At 37.2% G+C, this 19533-nt stretch overlaps 1 long non-coding RNA gene across 2 annotated transcripts in view; it reads right to left on the bottom strand.

The window, feature by feature from the left end:
• Positions 1 to 6352: 6352 nt before the first annotated feature.
• LOC123595917 overlaps positions 6353 to 19533 on the bottom strand; it is a 79849-nt gene continuing 66668 nt past the window's right edge. For both annotated transcript variants that reach the window (XR_006711429.1, XR_006711430.1), the window contains exons 5-6: positions 13816 to 13906; positions 6353 to 6576 (exon numbers count right to left, since the gene is read on the bottom strand). This is a non-coding gene — a long non-coding RNA (uncharacterized LOC123595917). The remainder of the gene's footprint in view (positions 6577 to 13815; positions 13907 to 19533) is intronic.

Here is a 19533-nt window from a genome sequence, read left to right as displayed (position 1 = left end):
AAACAACCCAATGTCCGTGAATGAACACATGAAGAAAGAAAAGTGCTATGTACATACAATGAAATACTTCTCAGCCTTAAAAACAGGAGGAAATCCTACCACTGGCAACAAATGCATGGACATTATGCGCCAGTGAAATAAGTCAGACACAGAAAGCCAAATACTGCATGATCCCACTTACATGTGAAATCTAAAACAGCCAAACACATGGGACACCTGGGTGGCTCAGTCAATTAAGTGTCAGACTCTTGATTTCAGCTCAGGTCAGAATCTTCCAGCTGTGAGATCAAGCCCCACATTGGGCTCCACGCTGAGCATGGAGCTGCTTAAGATTCTCTCTCTCTCCCTCTCCCTCTGCCTGTCCCTCACTTGCTCTCTCTCTCTCTCTCTCTCAAAAATAAAATAGTCAAACATATTGAAGCAGAAAGTAGAATGGTGGTTGTCAGTGGCTGGAAAGAGAGGGATGTGGGGAGGTGACAATCCAAGGGTATAAAATGTCAGTTATGCAAAATAAGTAAGTTCTGGAGTTCTATGGGACAACACAGGGCACACGATTAATAATATTGTATTATATAGCTATGAATTTGCCAAGAGGGTAGGTAGATCTTATGTTAAGTGCTCTTACCATGAAAGGAAACAAAAACCAAGGGGTGTGTGAGGAAACTGGACATGACAGATAGGTTTATGGCATTGATAGTGATGATAGTTTCATGGGTATATACTTATCTCTAAAAATATTGAGTAGTATACATTCAATATCTACAGCTTTTGGGGTTTTTTTTCCTTTTTTTTTTTCCTTTTCTTTATATGAAATTTATTGTCAAATTGGTTTCCATGCAACACCCAGTGCTCATCTCCACAGGTGCCCTCCTCAATGCCCATCACCGACCCTCCCCTCCCTCCTACCCCCCATCAACCCTCAGTTTATTCTCAGTTTTTATCTACAGATTTTTGTATGTCAGTCATATCTCATTAAAGTGGTTAAAAAATAAAATTACATAAATAAAATTAAGTAAATAAATAAAATAATAAAAAAAATGGATTCACAATCAGAGGACTGCTTGGTAAAACTATAGTTAGAATACAGGCAAGACTGTGTTTCATTAAAGTAAGGATAATTTGACCTACATTGCAACAAAAGTCAGGTTACAATTAGTTCCATCCATTAGGCATTGATTCTTGTTAACATTAGTTAAGGCATTTTCTTACTTTGGCCCTAAATATTAAGATGCATAGTTTACTTGCAGGTCATATCATCACTTATTCAAATTACACATTGAGCAAAGGTACGTTTTAAGCAATAAAGTTCTCCATCTTCAAGCATGACCGATGATTTCCGTGGCATAACGTATTGTTTTCTACTATGTAGCTGTACATAGGCTTAAATAAGACTTTAAAGTGGTAATTATTTGAGTTTTAAGAAGGAATAATAAGAATGGATATATTTTGGTTTTCATGAAGTAATATCTTTGTTTTGCTTTGGTATTGAGTAATTAAATAATTTATTCTTTCAACTCTACTACTCGTCAAGCACTGTGCTAGGGCTAGGCACTGGGAATTTTAGAGTGAACGTGTAGAAGTAGACTTTGCCTTCATAGATCATTCTGCACTTAATGGTGGAATAATATAGCTCACATTTTTGAAAACAGTGTTAAGTTTCCTCCACTTAGTGAATTTCTCTGAATACCTGGTATAACTCATGTGGTTAGTTAGACACGCAAGTCTCATAAAGTCAGTGAGAACTCCCAAGGAAGTGGAAATTGTATAATGTGTTTTAATATATGGGTGTTTAAAGAAAATGTAAATTAATTGTCTACTTGATTATTTTCCTGCTATAGGGGAGAATAATCGCCCACTGATGGTGGGCACTGATAATCGCCACTAGCAGAAAGTTATTTGAAACAGATATTTGTTGTTCTTCACCATGCCTTTGAGCCCAAATATATTGATGAGACTACTACTATGAAATTATAATAAAAGTCAATAGGAAAATAAAAATTTATATTGAATTTCTACTTTGCTAACCTCTCAAATATATATCTAACACAAAAACACATTACAAATATAGTTTTAATGATTAAAAAAGGGGAGAAGAGAAAGAAAGGGTAGCAAAAAACTAATTTAAAAAGCAACACATAAAATAATGGAAGAGACAAGAAAAGGCTAACATGATTATAAGTAGCTAGGACAAGGAGACCTGATTTCAATTCACTTTCACCAACATTTACTGAGCTCTCCTAGGTGCACGGCACTGTGCTAGTTTGGAAGGAAATACAAGAGAAGTAAGAAATAGCTGTGCTCCCCAGGGTTGCACAATTTTGTGGGGATTTATTTTCTTCTCGTTCTAATTTCTCTCAGGATGCATAAAGAGTATCTGATTCTAAACGAATATCCGGCCCTCCCCCCATATTACTGGATTGTCTAAGAGTTAATGAGAGGTTTAAGAGGAGAAATTAAAACATTCACAAGAGTCCTCCTTTGGTCAGACCCCCTTGCACAGTGATTGAGCTTTTTTGATGCATTTTCATAGCAATACCTCTCTGGGTTGTTTGTGAGTTTGCCTCATCAGTAAGAAGAATCTCATTGTGCCACCCACCAAGCACGCACTTGCTAATCACTGTTAATTGCCTACAATTGAGATCAGCAGACTGTTCACTAAGTACAGTGATGGGCACTTAACTTATTGGCACTGAGGCTTCCTGTGTGCCCATTTCTACTAATGGATCATTTGTCCTCAAAATTGGAAGTCCCAGCATCAATCACATAAACAGGCTCAGTAGGCAGAAGTGCTTACCTTCCTCTTCACCTCCAGAAGGAGGGCAATACAGACAGGCGCATACATCTGGCCAGAAGATGCACAGCCTTTGTGGAGAGCCAAAGTCCTTTGCTCCACTGGTAAAGCTCAAAATAAGGAACTCCTAGAGAGGCAAAACATTCTGACACAGAGATGATGAGGATGATGAGAAGCAGAATCTTTCCCTGTCATCTCTTTGTTTTCAGACTCCCTGTCAACATGCCACAGCACTACAGGAAAAGTCAAAGAATGCCTCTGGAGATTACTGAAATGGCAGGCTTCACAACTGCCTCAAAAGTTGCTTCCTTTTAAGAGGCTACTATCATTGTACATATGGAGACAAAATCATGGTGATCAGAGACTACTGACAGCATATGCTTCTGATGCACAAGGAATGAGGAAACAGTGCTTTCCATCACCAGTCATGCCTAGATGTCTTCCTCCAGAGGTCAGAAGGGGTAGAACTACACCTGTGTTTGATGTGATTTATATTTCCTTATAGCTGTAGCATATATGGCTTAATACTGGCACCCTTTAAAGAGGGGCATTTGCCTGGAGTTTGTTAGATCCTTTGCATACAGTAAACAATAAAACCTTATCCTCTACATTCCCAAGACATCCTACCCTCCCTTCCCATGATTACTATTTACCATTAAATCTTCTTGTTTCAGGTCGTTAAAGAAAAAATTGCTCTGACACTTGTTAAAATGGCAAGGAAGCCTTTATTCAAGACTATTGTGATAGATGTCAAGACTCTCAAAATAGGGGAGAGAGCTCAGGCTCAATTCTGAATACAGCAAAAAAGCTGGGGATTTATAGCCAGTGAGGGTGTCCATGGATGGAAAATTACTAAGAGGAGACAAGTAGTGTAGGGAGAATCCTACTAAACTGACCTAACAGGATAATTGCTGACGGCAGGCCAGGGTAATCAGGGATCAAGGGTGAGCAGGTTCTCACTAAACTGACTTAATGGCATTCACCCTAAAAGTGGACTCAGTAGACTGAAGGGAGGGCCCAAGGATGAGACCTAGTAAAAAAAAAAAAAAAAAAAAAAAAAAAAGGGCTCAGAGGAGCATGCCAAATGTTTGGTCAAGGAAAAAGTCTTTGTCAAGGGGAGGCAGTGACCCTTATAATAGGCTACCCTCTGTTCAGAGGCTACAAAGTTTTAAAACATATTTCTTAGGCCAGTTATTGGCCTGATTGTCACTATCCCTTCTTGAATTCTGTTCCTTGTTCCTGTGTGAGCTAATGTGGAATTTTTCGAAACCCTCCATACACATATCCTTTCACCTAGATAAAGTCCACCAAGATCATCTGTAGGATGAGATTCTTCTATTTCCTTGATTCAAAACAGCTGTGAGCTTTGAAACCGTGGTACTCTTGCATGGTCATGGAGGCTATGGAAAAGAAAAAGAACTCCTCTTTTGGGGGCTCAGTCGGTTGAGCGTCCAACTTCGGCTCAGGTCATGATCTCATGGTCTGTGAGTTTGAACCCCGCGTCAGGCTCTGTGCTGACAGCTCAGAGCCTGGAGCCTGCTTTGGATTCCATGTCTCCCTCTCTCTCTGCCCCCCACCCCCGCTCATGCGCTGTCTCTCTCTCCAATAAATAAACATTAAATAAAACATTTTTAAAAATTTAAAAAAAGAAAAAGAACTCCTCTTTAAAATGAGGGTCTAGAATCTGCAAAATTCTTGCAGAGAGTAGGCCCTATGAGAACTTTTGCACTCTTAGGATTATAAAATATCATCTGTGTCATGTTATTTTCAATAATCAATTAATGTTCTTTTTTTATGTTTTCATTTCTTTCATCTCCACAGCCACAATTTCCCATCTTATTCCTTTCCCCACTCCAAGAACCTGAACTTGAGAATTAAATTTACCGAAATGGTATTGTACTACACATCTATTATAATGTTCGCCATTCAAGTTTTCTCCCTGTGAATTATCCATTTGTACACTTTGTTCAATTTTTAAAAAAAAAAATTTTATGTTTATTTATTTTTTGACAGAAAGAGACTAGAGTGTGAGTGGGGGGGGGGAGGGGGGACAGAGAGGGAGACAGAATCTGAAACAGGCTCTAGGCTCTGAGCTGTCAGCACAGAGCCCGACACAGGGCTCAAGCCCATGGACCTTGAGATCATGACCTGAGCCAAAGCCAGACGCTTAACTGACTGAGCCACCCAGATGCCCTACTTCGTTCACTTTTATACTGGGTTGCCTGACAGTTTTCTTCTTGACTTGCAGGTTCTTTACACTTTACACTATTAATCCCCTTTCATTCACATATTTAAAAAAATATTCTCCAGTTGTTTTTTAATGTTTATATTTGCTTCCCATTGTTAAACAGAAGTCTTTAATATTACTATAACCAAATCTATTACTTTTCCCCTATTTGTGATCAATCCATTTGTTTCTTATTTAAAAAATATCTCCCAGGCCCAAGGTCAAAATGAGATTCTGAATTTTGTTCTAATGATTATAAACATTTCCTTTTATGTACAGGTCTTTAATCAATTTTGACATTAATTTTTTTATAGCTGCAAGGATGAAGTCTATTTCCCAATAGTATTCGTTAAGTAATCATTTTTCTACTTACATCACTACTGTGGATGTGCCAATATACATACATATGAGTGTTTGATACATATATGTATATGTACGTGTATGTGTATATTTATACATATACACAATCTGATTATCTATCTGGCAAAATAATATTATTATTTGATCAGGTAAATCCTCTCTCTTTACTTTGGTGGGTATGAAAGGTCTTAATTATCAACTGACATTTGCTCCTCCATAAATTTTAGTGTTACTTTGTTTAATTCTCAAAACTATCACATTAGAATTTTAAGTAGAATTTCACTATGCTTATAGATTAGTTTTGGAAGAACTAACATCTTTACAATGTTAAGCTTTCTCATTCACAAACATGTTAATTTTTTCTTCAAATAGCAGAAATAGGAAACAATATCCCACATCTACCCCCCAAAATTTTTAGATAATGACAAAATGGTCTAATTAGGTTTTACATAGGTGCTGGATACTTGAATAAAGATTAAAGATTTATTTGGAAGAAATTAAGACCTATTTCATTTAGTTTTCTCGTTTATAAAGCAAAAACTACTATCTCAGTGCTAGTCAAAATAGCTGGTCATGACTTGATTCCACTGATAAAGGGAGATGAGATACCTATACCAGAGTTCTTATTTCATCAAGGAAGTCTTCTAAGAAGAAAAAACATCCACATAATTAGTGGAAATGATTTCTAGATTCCCTTTTAACTGTTTCTATTCAAAAGCTATTTCTATTAATTTTTCAAATTTCTGAAAGTGCTTTGATTCTTTATGGGTTATTTTAACAATTTTGTTTTCCTCTAGTCTTTCACATATCAATACTTTCATTGATTATAAGTCATCTTTACAGAAGAGGAAAGAAGAAAGAAGATATAAGTTAGAGAAAATAAAGCACATTATCATTTCTGTGTCCCAGTGGCACAGGGAAGCCAGTTAAAAACAAACAGTAGTATTAGTTGATTAATTGAAGAACCCAGAAAATCAGCACAACTTTATTTTACTTAAGCATGTTGTTCTAATAGGTGTTTTCTGGAGAAACACTTTATAGGGAAAAGTGGTCTGTCCTCAAGATACCTTCTTCATCCATAAGCTTCTGAATTCCTTTTTCCTTCCTCTTAGACAATTTCAGTAGTTGATATTTTTCTTCTCAATCCAAGCCTCTTTGTTTAAATGCCTGTATCATTATTGTCTTCTGTAGGGGAGAACTGGAATCAACACGTGATTAGACAATGTTTACCACCAAAGTGAGGGGGGCAAAAGGGATGAAATAGTTAATGGCGTTTGTATTTCAGAATTATGGCAAGAGTAAAGAAAGTATGAAACACTTTTTTAATGCTCCTTTGTATCCTTCTCCAGCCAACTCTGACTGACCTGCAAATTTACGTATGGAATTTCTTCAACATATAGAAATAATTCTATAGAAATAAGATATAGAATAATTCTGACTATACAATGTGGCTGGAGTGGAACACAGATGTGTATACCCGTTTTAAAACTCTACAGATGATAGTGACATGGAACTGTAATTATGGTTTGTGATGGGAGCTCATGTGCCTAATTATATATCTAATTCTTAAATCAAATCAATAACACCCTATCAAGCTGTCCAGCATATTATTGAACCCCCTCAATGACAATGAACACGTTTTCCAAAGCAACCTTATCCAACTTTAGACAGTTCAGGATCCAAGAAATTCCTCCAAAATCAGTCTCATGACGACTTTCAGAAATTGGTCTGATGTCTTTCCATTGAAGCTATTGAAAATAAGTCCAATTCACTTCACCCAAGATGGCCTTTCAAATTTTTCAACTAGATTCACTTCTGACACACCCTTTTCCAGGCTCAACACCTTCATCTCTTTAAGCTTTTCCTATATTACAACATTTGCAATCCATCTCACCAGCTCTGTTCTTGCTATCTGAACACATTATGGTTTGTCTGTATCTGCTCTTAAAAGGCATCCTCAGAACAGATGAAATCCTTCAAATGAAATCTCAGAACCTGGGAGATCAAAACTAGTTTTCACTCAATTTAGATACTATACTTAAATGACTGTATTTTAATATTTTATTTGTACTGCTCTTTGCAGTGTCTATATCACACAAATAACTCACGTTTAACCTAGGTAACCTAAAATTCCTAAATGAACAACTCGCTTTCCACAAATTTATACTTGGTGCCAACTTTTGGCTCTTAGAAAAGGACATTGCATTTGTTACTAGAAATATCTATCAAATTAGAGTTGATCTACTGTTATTGCATTACCATTTTGGATTTTGCTTCTGTCATCATTTCTAGTCCTCTCTGCTTCTGTGCCTTCTCTATATTCATTCACGTCACTAATAAAAGTGCTCAAGAGAAGAAAGACTCGGATGGAGCTCTGGCACTGACAGCAGGAATTGTCCTCCAGACAATGACATGGGTTCATTGGTTGAGCAGCCCTGATTGTATCCTTTGAGTACGTTTCTTTCAATAGCAATTAATTTATTTAGTTGTATTAGGTTCTAGTCCATATTTCCAAATGATTTCCAAACAGGCATAGCAAGAGCTTTCCAAACATTCTGGTCCAAACATTCTAAGCTTACCATACTATCCTTCTAACTCTTACTGTAAAAAAAGCAAATGAGGGTTCAACTTCGGCCCACTGACAATTGACAGCTTTTACAAATGCTGCTTTTCTACTCATGGTGCACCAAACTATCCGTTTAATAATCTCGCCTAGAGTCATGCCCAAATTTGATGATAAAAACCTACCCCTGTCAACATCAGGCATACCTAGGCTCTCCCCATGTTTCTTACAGTTTCTTCTCACTATGTTATAATTATTCATGTATCTGTGATTGAAGGCAAGAGCTGTATCTAAGGACCATGCCTGATATATGAAATATTTGTTGAATGAAAAAGTGAAAAACCCTCAGTCATTTATAGTAATTAAAAATGGAGGCATTGACAAGATTTTATATATTTTTTTTAATATTTATTTATTTGGTGGGAGAGTGCACAACTGGGCAGGGGCAGAGAGAGGGAGACAGAGGATCTGAAGCAGGCTTTGTGTTGACAGGCTGACAGCAGCTAGACCAATGTAGGGCTTGAAATCACGAATCGCAAGATCATGACCTGAGCTGAAGTCAGATGCTCAGTCGACTGAACCACCCAGGTGCCCCAACAAGATTTTAGATAACAGGTGTAGTGGAAAGACTAGACTAAGGTGGCACCTATGATTCCTACCATCTGGTATTTACGCCATGATATAAGTGGAACCTGTGACTTATGTCTAACCAAGTGAATACAGCAAAGGTGTCGGGATATGTTTGTTTACAAGCATATAAATATACTACATAACACTGCAATGCCCATCTTGTGAGGAGACTCCCCCTTCATTGATGGTTTTGAGGAAGAAATCATTGGGGTAGAACTACGTGGCAAGAAACCGAGGGCAGCTCCTAATCAACAGTCATCAAGAAATTGAGGTTCTCAAGCCAATAATACACACACACACACACACACACACACACACACACACACACACACACAAATGAATACTGCCAATATCATGTGAGCTTGGAAGCAAATCCTTCCCCAATCAAACCTCAGATGAGATCTCACCAATTGGCCCCTTAACTTCAGTCTTAGAAGTGACTCTGCTAAGCCGTGCCTTGACTTCTAAGCCACACAAACTGTATATCCAAATCATCCAGGAAGCTTTGTAATCACATACATGTTCCAACCTCAACTTTTAGAGTATTATGAAAATGCCCCTTGGGAATTCTGATGTTTACCACTGTGATGAACCCCTGACCTAAACTAACCACCAATTTTATTATAAAAATTAAAAATAAAATTATGTAAGAGTAATACCTTTCTTGTTACCACAGTGCTAATGACTAGCAGTCAGGACTTACTTTTCCCCTTTCACATTAATACCTTCATACATACCCTATGTACTGACTACTCTGTCCTTAAACACACAAAGGATCCCACATTAACAACAACAAAAAAAAAGGTGGGAGAAGACTTTGTCACACCTTCCCTCTGTTTCCATTCCATTCATTCTTTTTAAAGGAAGTTCTAGGCCTGTTACTGCCATTTTACCACTCACTCCCATGCTCTACAACTTTTGAACTTACTAAATCCACTCACTAAGATACCTGTAACCTCTTATAATCCACAGGAAACCATGCTCACCCTGTTCTTTTTCTTCTATTATGGAGGCACAGCCCTAAGTGATAATAAATAAAGGACAGAAGCAAAGATCAAGAACAAAGATTACTGCCCTACATCTTCCTTGGGTTGGGCTGGTTTATGCCTTCTCAATTTCAGCAATAGCATGCCATTGAAGATGGCAGGAACTACCATCAATCCCAGGGTTTATTTAATAGTTGACTTCACCAACCAGCCCCCTTGCCTTCTAGTGATTAGAGAAAACTTTGTTTTACATTCTCAGACTTACCAAAGAGTAAGTAAGCCAGAAGATATTTGGGTATCAGTCTTCTAGTCCTAAGAAACTATGGACATTATAAAAACAATACTGTTGGAGGGACCAGCCCAGGGACAAATATTCTGGAATTCTCTTCCCCAGCAGGGTAGGCCCTTATTTTCCTGTCTTCAAGCATCCCTGTGGCCTGAGGCCTGCAGCAGTGAGAGGTGAAGGATGGTTCAGACACAGATGGCAGTCCGCTCAACCCATGTGAAGACAATAGTCCTATTGGTACAATTTCTTTCCTTGGCTACAAAGGTAATCTCCTCTTAAGTGGTTAGTGATAGAAATTTTGGTTTGGTAATACTACATTAATTGGAAGGGAGGAGTAAATCAGATCTAAGATTGTAACTGGATCCCTCTCACAGCCAGGCAGAAACCAAGAGAGAAGGTACTGCCTAATGAATAGGTGCTCTAAATGAATATAAAAGAGACAAGAGATTCTGATTCCAGCAACGTCCAAGCAGGGTATTCAAGGTATGCTTTATTCTTCAGCGATTGTGCATTTAGTCTTTGCTTTTCCCTAAAGACTCTGCAAGTTGTGTTGAAGTATGCCTATCAGTATTCCACTAACAGACACATATCTCCACATTTTTGCTATTTTGTTCATATTTATCATAAGGATCTTGGTCTCCTAGGCCCATCTGTGACCTCTTGGTCTTGATTCCAGAACCACCTTTCTTATCTGAGATTATAGATTTTGAGTGCATCTAGGTCATACCTGCTTATCGTATAATATCCTTGCCTCTGGCATGCATCTGCCTTTCTTGTAAAACAATCTTTTCTGGACTTTCCTTAGGTATCTTTTACATGCCCCCATTTTTAAACAATTCATGCCATGCATGCTAACTTCATCTTACCACCTCAACTCATACTCTTCAATGCGCCCTCTGTAAAAGCCCCTTTCTTATTCTGAAGCAAGAGGCTCAGAAGTTACAGTGACAAAGTTTCTGGTACATCAGTGTCCATGGCTGCAGTGATGCATTCTTTACCTAATCTAGTTTATATCTGTCCTCTCAGTTCCTCTGAAAGAGATAAGCTATTCTATTAACAAACAGGGCAGACTGTGTCCTCCTGGCTATCCCCAGATTGAACTATAGTTCCACTAATGAAATTGTGCTCCCTCATTTGGATAACCAGAGCTCGAACTTGAGAGGTTTCCTTTCAAACTTATAATCACTCTTTCCCTATAAATCTGCTCAGAACTGACCTCAAAACTATAATTTCCCTCTCGGGCCTCTGGATTCTTTCTTCCCTGAATCCATTTTGGTTACGCTCTTTGTGTCAATATTTGTATACACCCCAAAGTTTTGACAGGACCCAAATTTGTCTCTAAATGGATCCATCCAGTATAGCATCAACTTTCCCTAGATACATCTGATTTTTCCTTCATACAGTCATTTGGAAAGACGTCCAACTCTTCTCTGTCTCTCCATTTTTACTAGGAAAAGAAAACTACTTTATAATAATTTATTTAAACCATCATGTATAACCATTTGCAACAGATTTTTAGAATGGCATACCAGATTAAATATATATATATATACATATATATATATTTTCTTCATATTAAACATGTTAAAATATAATCTTCCAATAGATAAAAAATAAATAACATGAGATTTCCATTTCAAATTAAGTCTTTTAACAAGCCAAAGGCTTCTAATCCAAGACCATGGATACCATAAAGAATCAACAACTTCATAATGAAGAGAGACCCTGTGCCTACACAATAGTGATGAGCACTGTCCATTTACCCAGCATCTGCTGAAAAAACAGGTATGCAGCGAGAATGAGAGGGAACAAAAGAGTTTGCATCCCCTGATTCTCCTTCTCTACCCTTCCGGTGATCCCAGGAGTCACATCATTGATAGCATTTCCATCAGGATGAGTTTCTCCTGTTTGGGAATGTGGCATACAAGGGAAAAGTTAAAGAGCTGCACCTAATAGCAAAACAAATCCAATTATGTACCAGCGATTTTAATGCCTTTCTGAGATTGAAGTGGCTCACTAAAGCTCAGACTGTAAAGATCCAGGGAGCATGTTTATTTATTTATACCATGACTCCCTCCAAATAGGATTTGAGGCAGCTCAGTGAGCATGTTAATAATGCTTATTCTCAAGACCCTATTTACCGCGTTGTGCTGCAGGAGATATCATTACCCCTGTTTGCTCTTAGAAAATCTGACTTTTTGGAGGGTTTTTTGTGGAACTTTCTGGAATTCAGAAGGGACCTTGAGGACTGCCTTCCTCTGATCCTGAAAGATTGTGAACATGGGAGGGAAATAACCCAAATACTGGGGTGGAGCCATCACAGAAGGCAGGAATAAAATGAGCATGCAGGGTTTGAGGATGCCCAGGTAAGTCTTGGTGCACAGAAGTCAGTGCCCACACAAGGCCCCCATCTGGAAAGGGAACTTCAAGAATTAGTGAATGTGTTCCTGACACCAGAGGATGAGGCTTGTTATGGGTATTAAAATTTTCTTCTTGATATATGTGATGAGAGCACTGTATAGTTTGGAAGCCTCTGCTGTCTAGAAATGAATGTTTCTCATATTTCTGGCTGGGAAAACAGGTCAAGAGAGAAAAAGTGCTGACTGAGAGCTCACTAGGTACCTGGTACTATGCTTGGTGTCTTCCATATGAAGTTTCAACTGAACTGTGTAAGAAATCTGCCAGATTGGAGCTGTTGTTCCCCTTTGTGTGGTTGAGTTCCAGAGAAGGGGAGCTCCTTTGTCAAAGGAGAGGCAGCTGATAAGTGATGAGGCTGGAAGTCAGGCTTGAATCCATTTGTGACCCAGAGATGTCTTATCTTTGTGCTAAGCTGACTGATACCCAACACTGTGCCTAGCATACAGCAGGCATAAGACATGTTTGATTGCATGAATGACACAAAAATATAAAAACTACTCATTCCACAGATATTGACGGAGTGCCTACTATGTGCCAGACACTATGAGTCAACATAGGATAAATTCAGCACTAAAATTGCAATTCAAATGTAAATCAGCTTTAATATGAAAATGAAATTAGGCCAGCAGGGAGGCCATAAATGAGCCTATTATAATACATCCCATAAGAGGAAGAGCAGCCAGGAAAAATGAGGTGAAGGGATGATGAGATAATGTAATTTTAAAATTGGCTTCTGTTCTCCTGAAATACTTTTAAGATTTTACTGCAAAATTACACAGTCATCAGGAATATGCCATTTTTAAAAGACTTTCTCACTTGGGTCAGTGCATAAATAATAATACATGTTTAAAAATGCATGACTATTCATTAAACCATTGACCACTTCCAGCCTATTGAGTACATAAGTATTTTAAAAATTACTTTAATACATATTTACCCAATAGACCAGAAAAGTTCCTTTGGTACATGATGTGCATTTAAAAAGCTGCCTGCATAAGGAGTTATCGGATCTAAACCAGAGTTGGCTGCCGACTACATAATATGCATTTTAAAGAACAACCTAATTATGTGCTTACCCAAGAGAACAAAGTTAATACTGAGGGTCAATAATTATTACCTTCCTTTACTACCTTTTATTTTTTTCTGTCAAATAAAATAGAGAAAAAGAAGTTTATACCTGCCCTCTCATATGTTTTATCTTGACAACTACTGCCATGATGCCTTTCTCACCCCCACTTTCAAAAAACAAAAACAGAGTGGGGGGGAGGAGAAGAGACAGAGAGGGGAGGGGACAGAAGGGAAGAAGGGAGAGGTGGTTGTTGTTTTCTTTTCTTTTTTTAAGAAAACTATGTGTAATTAAAAGTAAGTACCTTTATAGCAAATGCAGATGGTCAAAAATCCATCTTTTAATGTTTGCTATTTTCTTCCCTTCTGTACTAAAAGCTTATACTATTAACCACAGTTTACTAGTGTTCCCTGTGTACTTTTACAGAAACATGACTATCTTTCCCCTTTCTCTTTGGTAAGACACAATGATAGAGATTTCTTTCTTACCTTGCACAGACGCAAAAGTCCTCTGTTATTTAGTCATGGAATCTGTGTCTACCAGCACGATGTGGGAGAGTTCTCAGCACAAAATCTATTCCTGTTCACAAACATGTAAAAATTAAAAGGTGTATTTTCAACAAATATTCTAATTCACTAGTTTCTCTGCTCACTGCTCTTATTGTACTACACTGATGTGAGGGGTATCACCCCACCAGTAAATGGTGCTGACAGACCAGATAGCAACCTTCACAACCTCATTCTAGAGACAACATTCCCCCTTAATTTCTAGTAATGTAGAATCACCCCGTTAGCTCTAAAGAGCACACCCAACATGCAACTACCACTTTGTATTTATTTTTTTTTTATTTAACGTTATTTTTTATTTTTTAAAATTTACATCCAAATTAGTTAGTATATAGTGCAACAATGATTTCAGTAGATTCCTTAATCCCCCTTACCCATTTAGCCATCCCCCCTCCTACAACTCCTCCAGCAACCCTCAGTTTGTTCTCCATATTTATGAGTCTTTTTTGTTTTGTCCCCCTCCCTGTTTTTATATTATTTTTGTTTCCCTTCCCTTATGTTCATCTGTTTTGTCTCTTAAAGTCCTCATATGAGGGAAGTCATATGATTTTTGTCTTTCACTGACTGACTAATTTCACTTAGCATAATACCCTCCAGTTCCATCCACATAGTTGCAAATGGCAAGATTTCATTCTTTTTGATTGCTGAGTAATACTCCATTGTATATATATACCACATCTTCTTTATCCATTCATCCATTGATGGACATTTGGGCTCTTTCCATACTTTGGCTATTGTTGATAGTGCTGCTATAAACATGGGGTTGCATGTGTCCCTTTGAAATAGCACACCTGTATCCTGTGGATAAATGCCTAGTAGTGTAATTGCTGGGTCGTAGGGTAGTTCTATGTTTAGTTTTTTGAGAAACCTCCATACTGTTTTCCAGAGTGGCTGCACCAGCTTGCATTCCCACCAACAATGCAAAAGAGATCCTCTTTCTCTGCATCCTCGCCAACATCTGTTGTTGCCAGAGTTGTTAATGTTAGCCATTCTGACAGGTGTGCAGTGATATCTCAATGTGGTTTTGATTTGTATTTCCCTGATGATGAGTGATGTTGAGCATTTTTTCATGTGTTGGTTGGCCATCTGGATGTCTTCTTTGGAGAAGTGTCTATTCATGTATTTTGCCCATTTCTTCACCGGACTCTTTGTTTTTTGGGTGTTGAGTTTGAGAAGTTCTTTGTAGATTTTGGATACTAACCCTTTATCTGATATGTCATTTGCAAATATCTTCTCCCATTCTGTCAGTTGTCTTTTAGTTTTGCTGATTGTTTCCTTCACTGTGCAGAACCTTTTTATTTTGATGAGGTCCCAGTAGTTCATTTTTGCTTTTGTTTCCCTTGCCTCCAGAGACGTGTTGAGTAAGAAATTGCTGTGGGCAAGATCAAAGAGGTTTTTGCCTGCTTTCTCCTCGAGGATTTTGAAGGCTTCCTGTCTTACATTGAGGTCTTTCATCCACTTTGAGTTTATTTTTGTGTATGGTGTAAGAAAGTGGTCCAGGTTCATTCTTCTGCATGTCGCTGTCCAGCTTTCCCAGCACCACTTGCTGAAGAGACTGTCTTTATTCCATTGGATATTCTTTCCTGCTTTGTCAAAGATTAGTTGGCCATATGTTTTTGAGTCCATTTCTGGGTTCTCTATTCTATTCCATTGATCTGAGTGTCTGTTCTTGTGCCACACTTTGTATTTAGGTATTAGATGTCAACTGGTTGTAGAACAGTGAGTCACACGTCTATGAGTACAGATGGTTCCTATACATACTATTCCTAAGTGTTATTCTTTATCACTCAATGGTATTTTATTTCTAAAAATCTATTTTGAACAGGTTTACTTCCTCTCTTTACCACCATTCCCCCATTGCTAAATCAATTACATTCTATCTACAATAATTAACACAGAAATCTTTCATGAATTCTATTTGAGCCTTAAGAATTGTCTACCTTCTATTCTAGATGTGTTTATTTCAATCAGTCCAGAGAGATGAATTCAGGTTTGTTAAAGATGGATAAAAAGACTAAAGTCAACTTATTTTTTAAAATTTATCCCAATAATTTATAATTTATTCTTCCTTCTTTTCATTTTTAAATCATTGTTTCATACCTGAAGAATACCCCAGAGATTTAAAAGCTGGTGTGAGTTTCTTAAATACACTTGGTAATTTTATAGAGGAGGGGAGAAGTCCTAGAAGAGGCTAAGTGGACCATAATTAAAGCAAAGTTTATTTTATATCAGCACAGTAATTAAAATATAATTAATATTTAAAGAAACAACTCTAATACTAAAAACATATATCTAAACTCCCAAGCAACTATACTAATGGGCTCAATGATTCAACTTCATGTACTCATGCTTCTTACTCTCCAGTTTACAAGAATAACAAGCATAATTGGAAACATTTTGTAAATATAAAGTCATTATTTTTATTGTGGATATGGATATAGATGTATAACAAAGAGCTAAATAAAATTTAAAAATAAGGTCAACATCATAAAGCTAAACCACCTCCTATTACTCAGATTGGCTTATTTTAGACACATCACTCTCTATGAACAGTAAACTCTACTCAAGGGTCAGGTTCACTTTCTCCTTTTAAAACAGCTGTAAGATGCATACTAAAAATTAGAACAAACTAGAAGACTTTAGAGTCTCTAGGCTGTTTGCTGTGTGTAGTATTTTTCTAAGCCTCTGAGAAATACATCAGTACCTGTTTGTTTGAGAGCATGCTCTCCTTCTGTTCTAATAATTTTTAAATACATTTTGCATTATTTTTAAATTCCTTTGGCCATAATTAGATTCACTGACAAAACAAAACACACCTTAGTCTAATGGCATGAATTTTCTCTGTCACCATCTGGGTTGAATTGCGGTATTGGGAAAATCAGTTTAAATGCACATCACACAATCTTTTTGCATGTTCTTTCTCTAGGAGTTTTCTTCCCAAAGTTGCACTTTCTCTTGCCCAACCACATTCCTCCCTCAGGCATGATATGGTGCCCTCTCTTCACAGAACTGGAAAAGCATGACTCAAAAAGGAAACCAGATTTATTTTTTAAAGATGAGATTACACCACACTTTGTTTCTAAAACCTAATGAGAGAGTGAATGAGTGTTTAATTGAGAAAGACAGGAAAAAGAAAGAATATGGATGCTCAAGATAGTATTTAAGAGCTTCCCTTCTTATTCTAAGTTGGATTGCCAGATTTAGAAATATAAGACTACAAGTTAAATTTGAATTTCAGATAAATAATGAATATTTTTATGTTGGTCCCATGCAGTATTCATATATACTTTATACACTAAAAAAAATTTTTTTATTACCTAAAATTCAAATTTAAGTAGGTTACCTATATTTTATCTGGCAATCTATCTCCCAGGTTCTCCTTAGTGTAATACTCAACTTATTTTATTATAAACAAGTACTTTGGGGATGGGCTCAAGCTAAGTACTCCCCTAAAATTGGTCCAAGTTTAGCAACTTTTTTCCTTGAATTGGAAAAAACTTTTTAAACAAGAAAGGCAATCTTGAGCTGCAAAATTGAGAAATTGCATGGGTTCAGACTGCCCAAGAGCTCATTATTTCTCAGAAAATTAAGAGAATGAGAAATGAAACCATTCCATTTTTCATCCTCCACCTACAAATTATCTATAATTACACCCATTCTTATCTACTACCTTCAGTTTTAGAAGTGTCTCTCTTTCTGTAAGTCCTTCAGATCTTATGCTAACCCATTGCTTTTGATTTTCAATCAAATGTCCCTCTCTTCCCTAAACTCTCAAACTTTGACTTTCATCTACTTCTATCCTCATTCTACATACATATTCATCTCATATTCAGACCTACATCTCCACTAGTTGCATCTTCATTAATCACCATCTTTTCACAGACAAAAGTAGGCAACAGTGTTGACTTCCCTTCTTCTTCCTATCACTCATCATTAAGCGCTGAACCAGGGAAATAGATGAGAGCCCATACATCCTTTGTATGCCAAAATAACATTCCTAAACTTCACTGTAATGTTCCAGCACAAGCACCAACCAAAATATTGTATTTCAACTGTCAGGAAAAAGATAAAACTTCAAAAAGACATGAGATTTACTGTGTGAAATTATAAAACTTATGTTATATTCCATTTAGTTCTACAACTAAAAAAAGAACATATTTTCATCCAAACAGAAAATAAAAAGAAAAACTTCCATCATGATATAATGAAAAGACGTATAATTATTACATCCAACGTTTCTGAGCTTCATCTTACAAATTCCTTTTTCATATATGTCTGTGCTTCAACTCACTCCATTCTCATTTCTTCCCTCACCACCCCATTGAAGCTACTCTCAGTTAAGGCCATCAATCTCTTCTTATTCTTATATGAAAGGAACATCTGTTAGCCTTTATTTTATAGTCTCTGATGTGATTGAACACTAGATTTTCCCATTCATGAAATCCCCTTCTCCACTGGTATATTATAAAGACACTCTTCCTGTCCATTTTCCTACCTATTCAACACTTCCTTGTAGCCATGAATTCCCTCCTTAAATATGTGTGCTCCTTTACATTCTATACATTTTCCCAGACAAGTCCTAAATCTATGGTTTCAATTGCCACTTACAAGCTGATGACTTCCAAATGTTTATTCCCAATCCAAAACTCACTCTTTTTTTTTTAATGTTTATTTATTTTTGAAAGAGAGAGGGTGTGTGAGCAGGGGAGGGGCAGAGAGAGGGAGACAGAGAATCCCAAACAGGCTCCGCACTGTCAGTACAGAGCTCGACGTGAGGCTCGAACCCACAAACCATGAGATCATGATCTGAGCCAAAATCAGGAGTCAGACACTTAATCTGAGCCACCCAGGCACGCTTCTAACCCAAAACTCACTTGTAACTTCCTTCTTGATATGTCCACCTGGATATCCCCAAATTCAAACAAATTGAAAAGTAAACTCATCCTCTTTAAACTTAAATCTACTCTTCCTCTTTTACTTAATCTTTCAAAAATAACATCTTTCTTCCTTCCTTCCTTCCTTCCTTCCTTCCTTCCTTCCTTCCTTCCTTCCTTCCTTCCCACCTGCCTGCCTTCCTCATTTCTCAGAAAATTAAGAGAATGAGAAGTGAATCCATTCAATTTCTCATCCTCCACCTACAAATTATCTATAATTATACCCATTCTTCCTCTCTCCCTTCCTTCCTTCCTTCCTTTTCCTTCCTTCCTTCCTTTGTTTGCAGAAATAGCATTTATTTAGTCACAAAAGTCAGGAATACCTAACAGAGGGCCATAACAGATTAAGGACCTCTTGCTTATAATGATATTTGTCTTATAGTAATTTGTGTGCTGATTTTTATTTCTCATGGGATATAGTAAGTTTATCATTGATTTCCTAGAAATAGCATCCAATAAAGGTTTGGTGGATGAATAATGAAAAATTTAATTTATCTAGAAAAACACTGATGACTAGTATTATCAGCTGGGATTACATAGATCATGCCTAGTCTACAGGGATTTGTGTCTGTGTCCACAGGTTCAGCCCAGCCTCCAAAACTGCTGGCACATAATAGGTGCTCAATAAATATTTGTTGAATGGAAGAATTAAAGTGTGTTTTGATAGAGACTATACTTTCCACATTTTTCTGAAGAAATCTATGAC

The sequence above is a fragment of the Leopardus geoffroyi genome, chromosome B1 (genome assembly GCF_018350155.1).
Source record: "Leopardus geoffroyi isolate Oge1 chromosome B1, O.geoffroyi_Oge1_pat1.0, whole genome shotgun sequence".
NCBI lineage: Eukaryota > Metazoa > Chordata > Mammalia > Carnivora > Felidae > Leopardus > Leopardus geoffroyi.
This window is presented reverse-complemented; position numbering and strand designations above follow the sequence as displayed.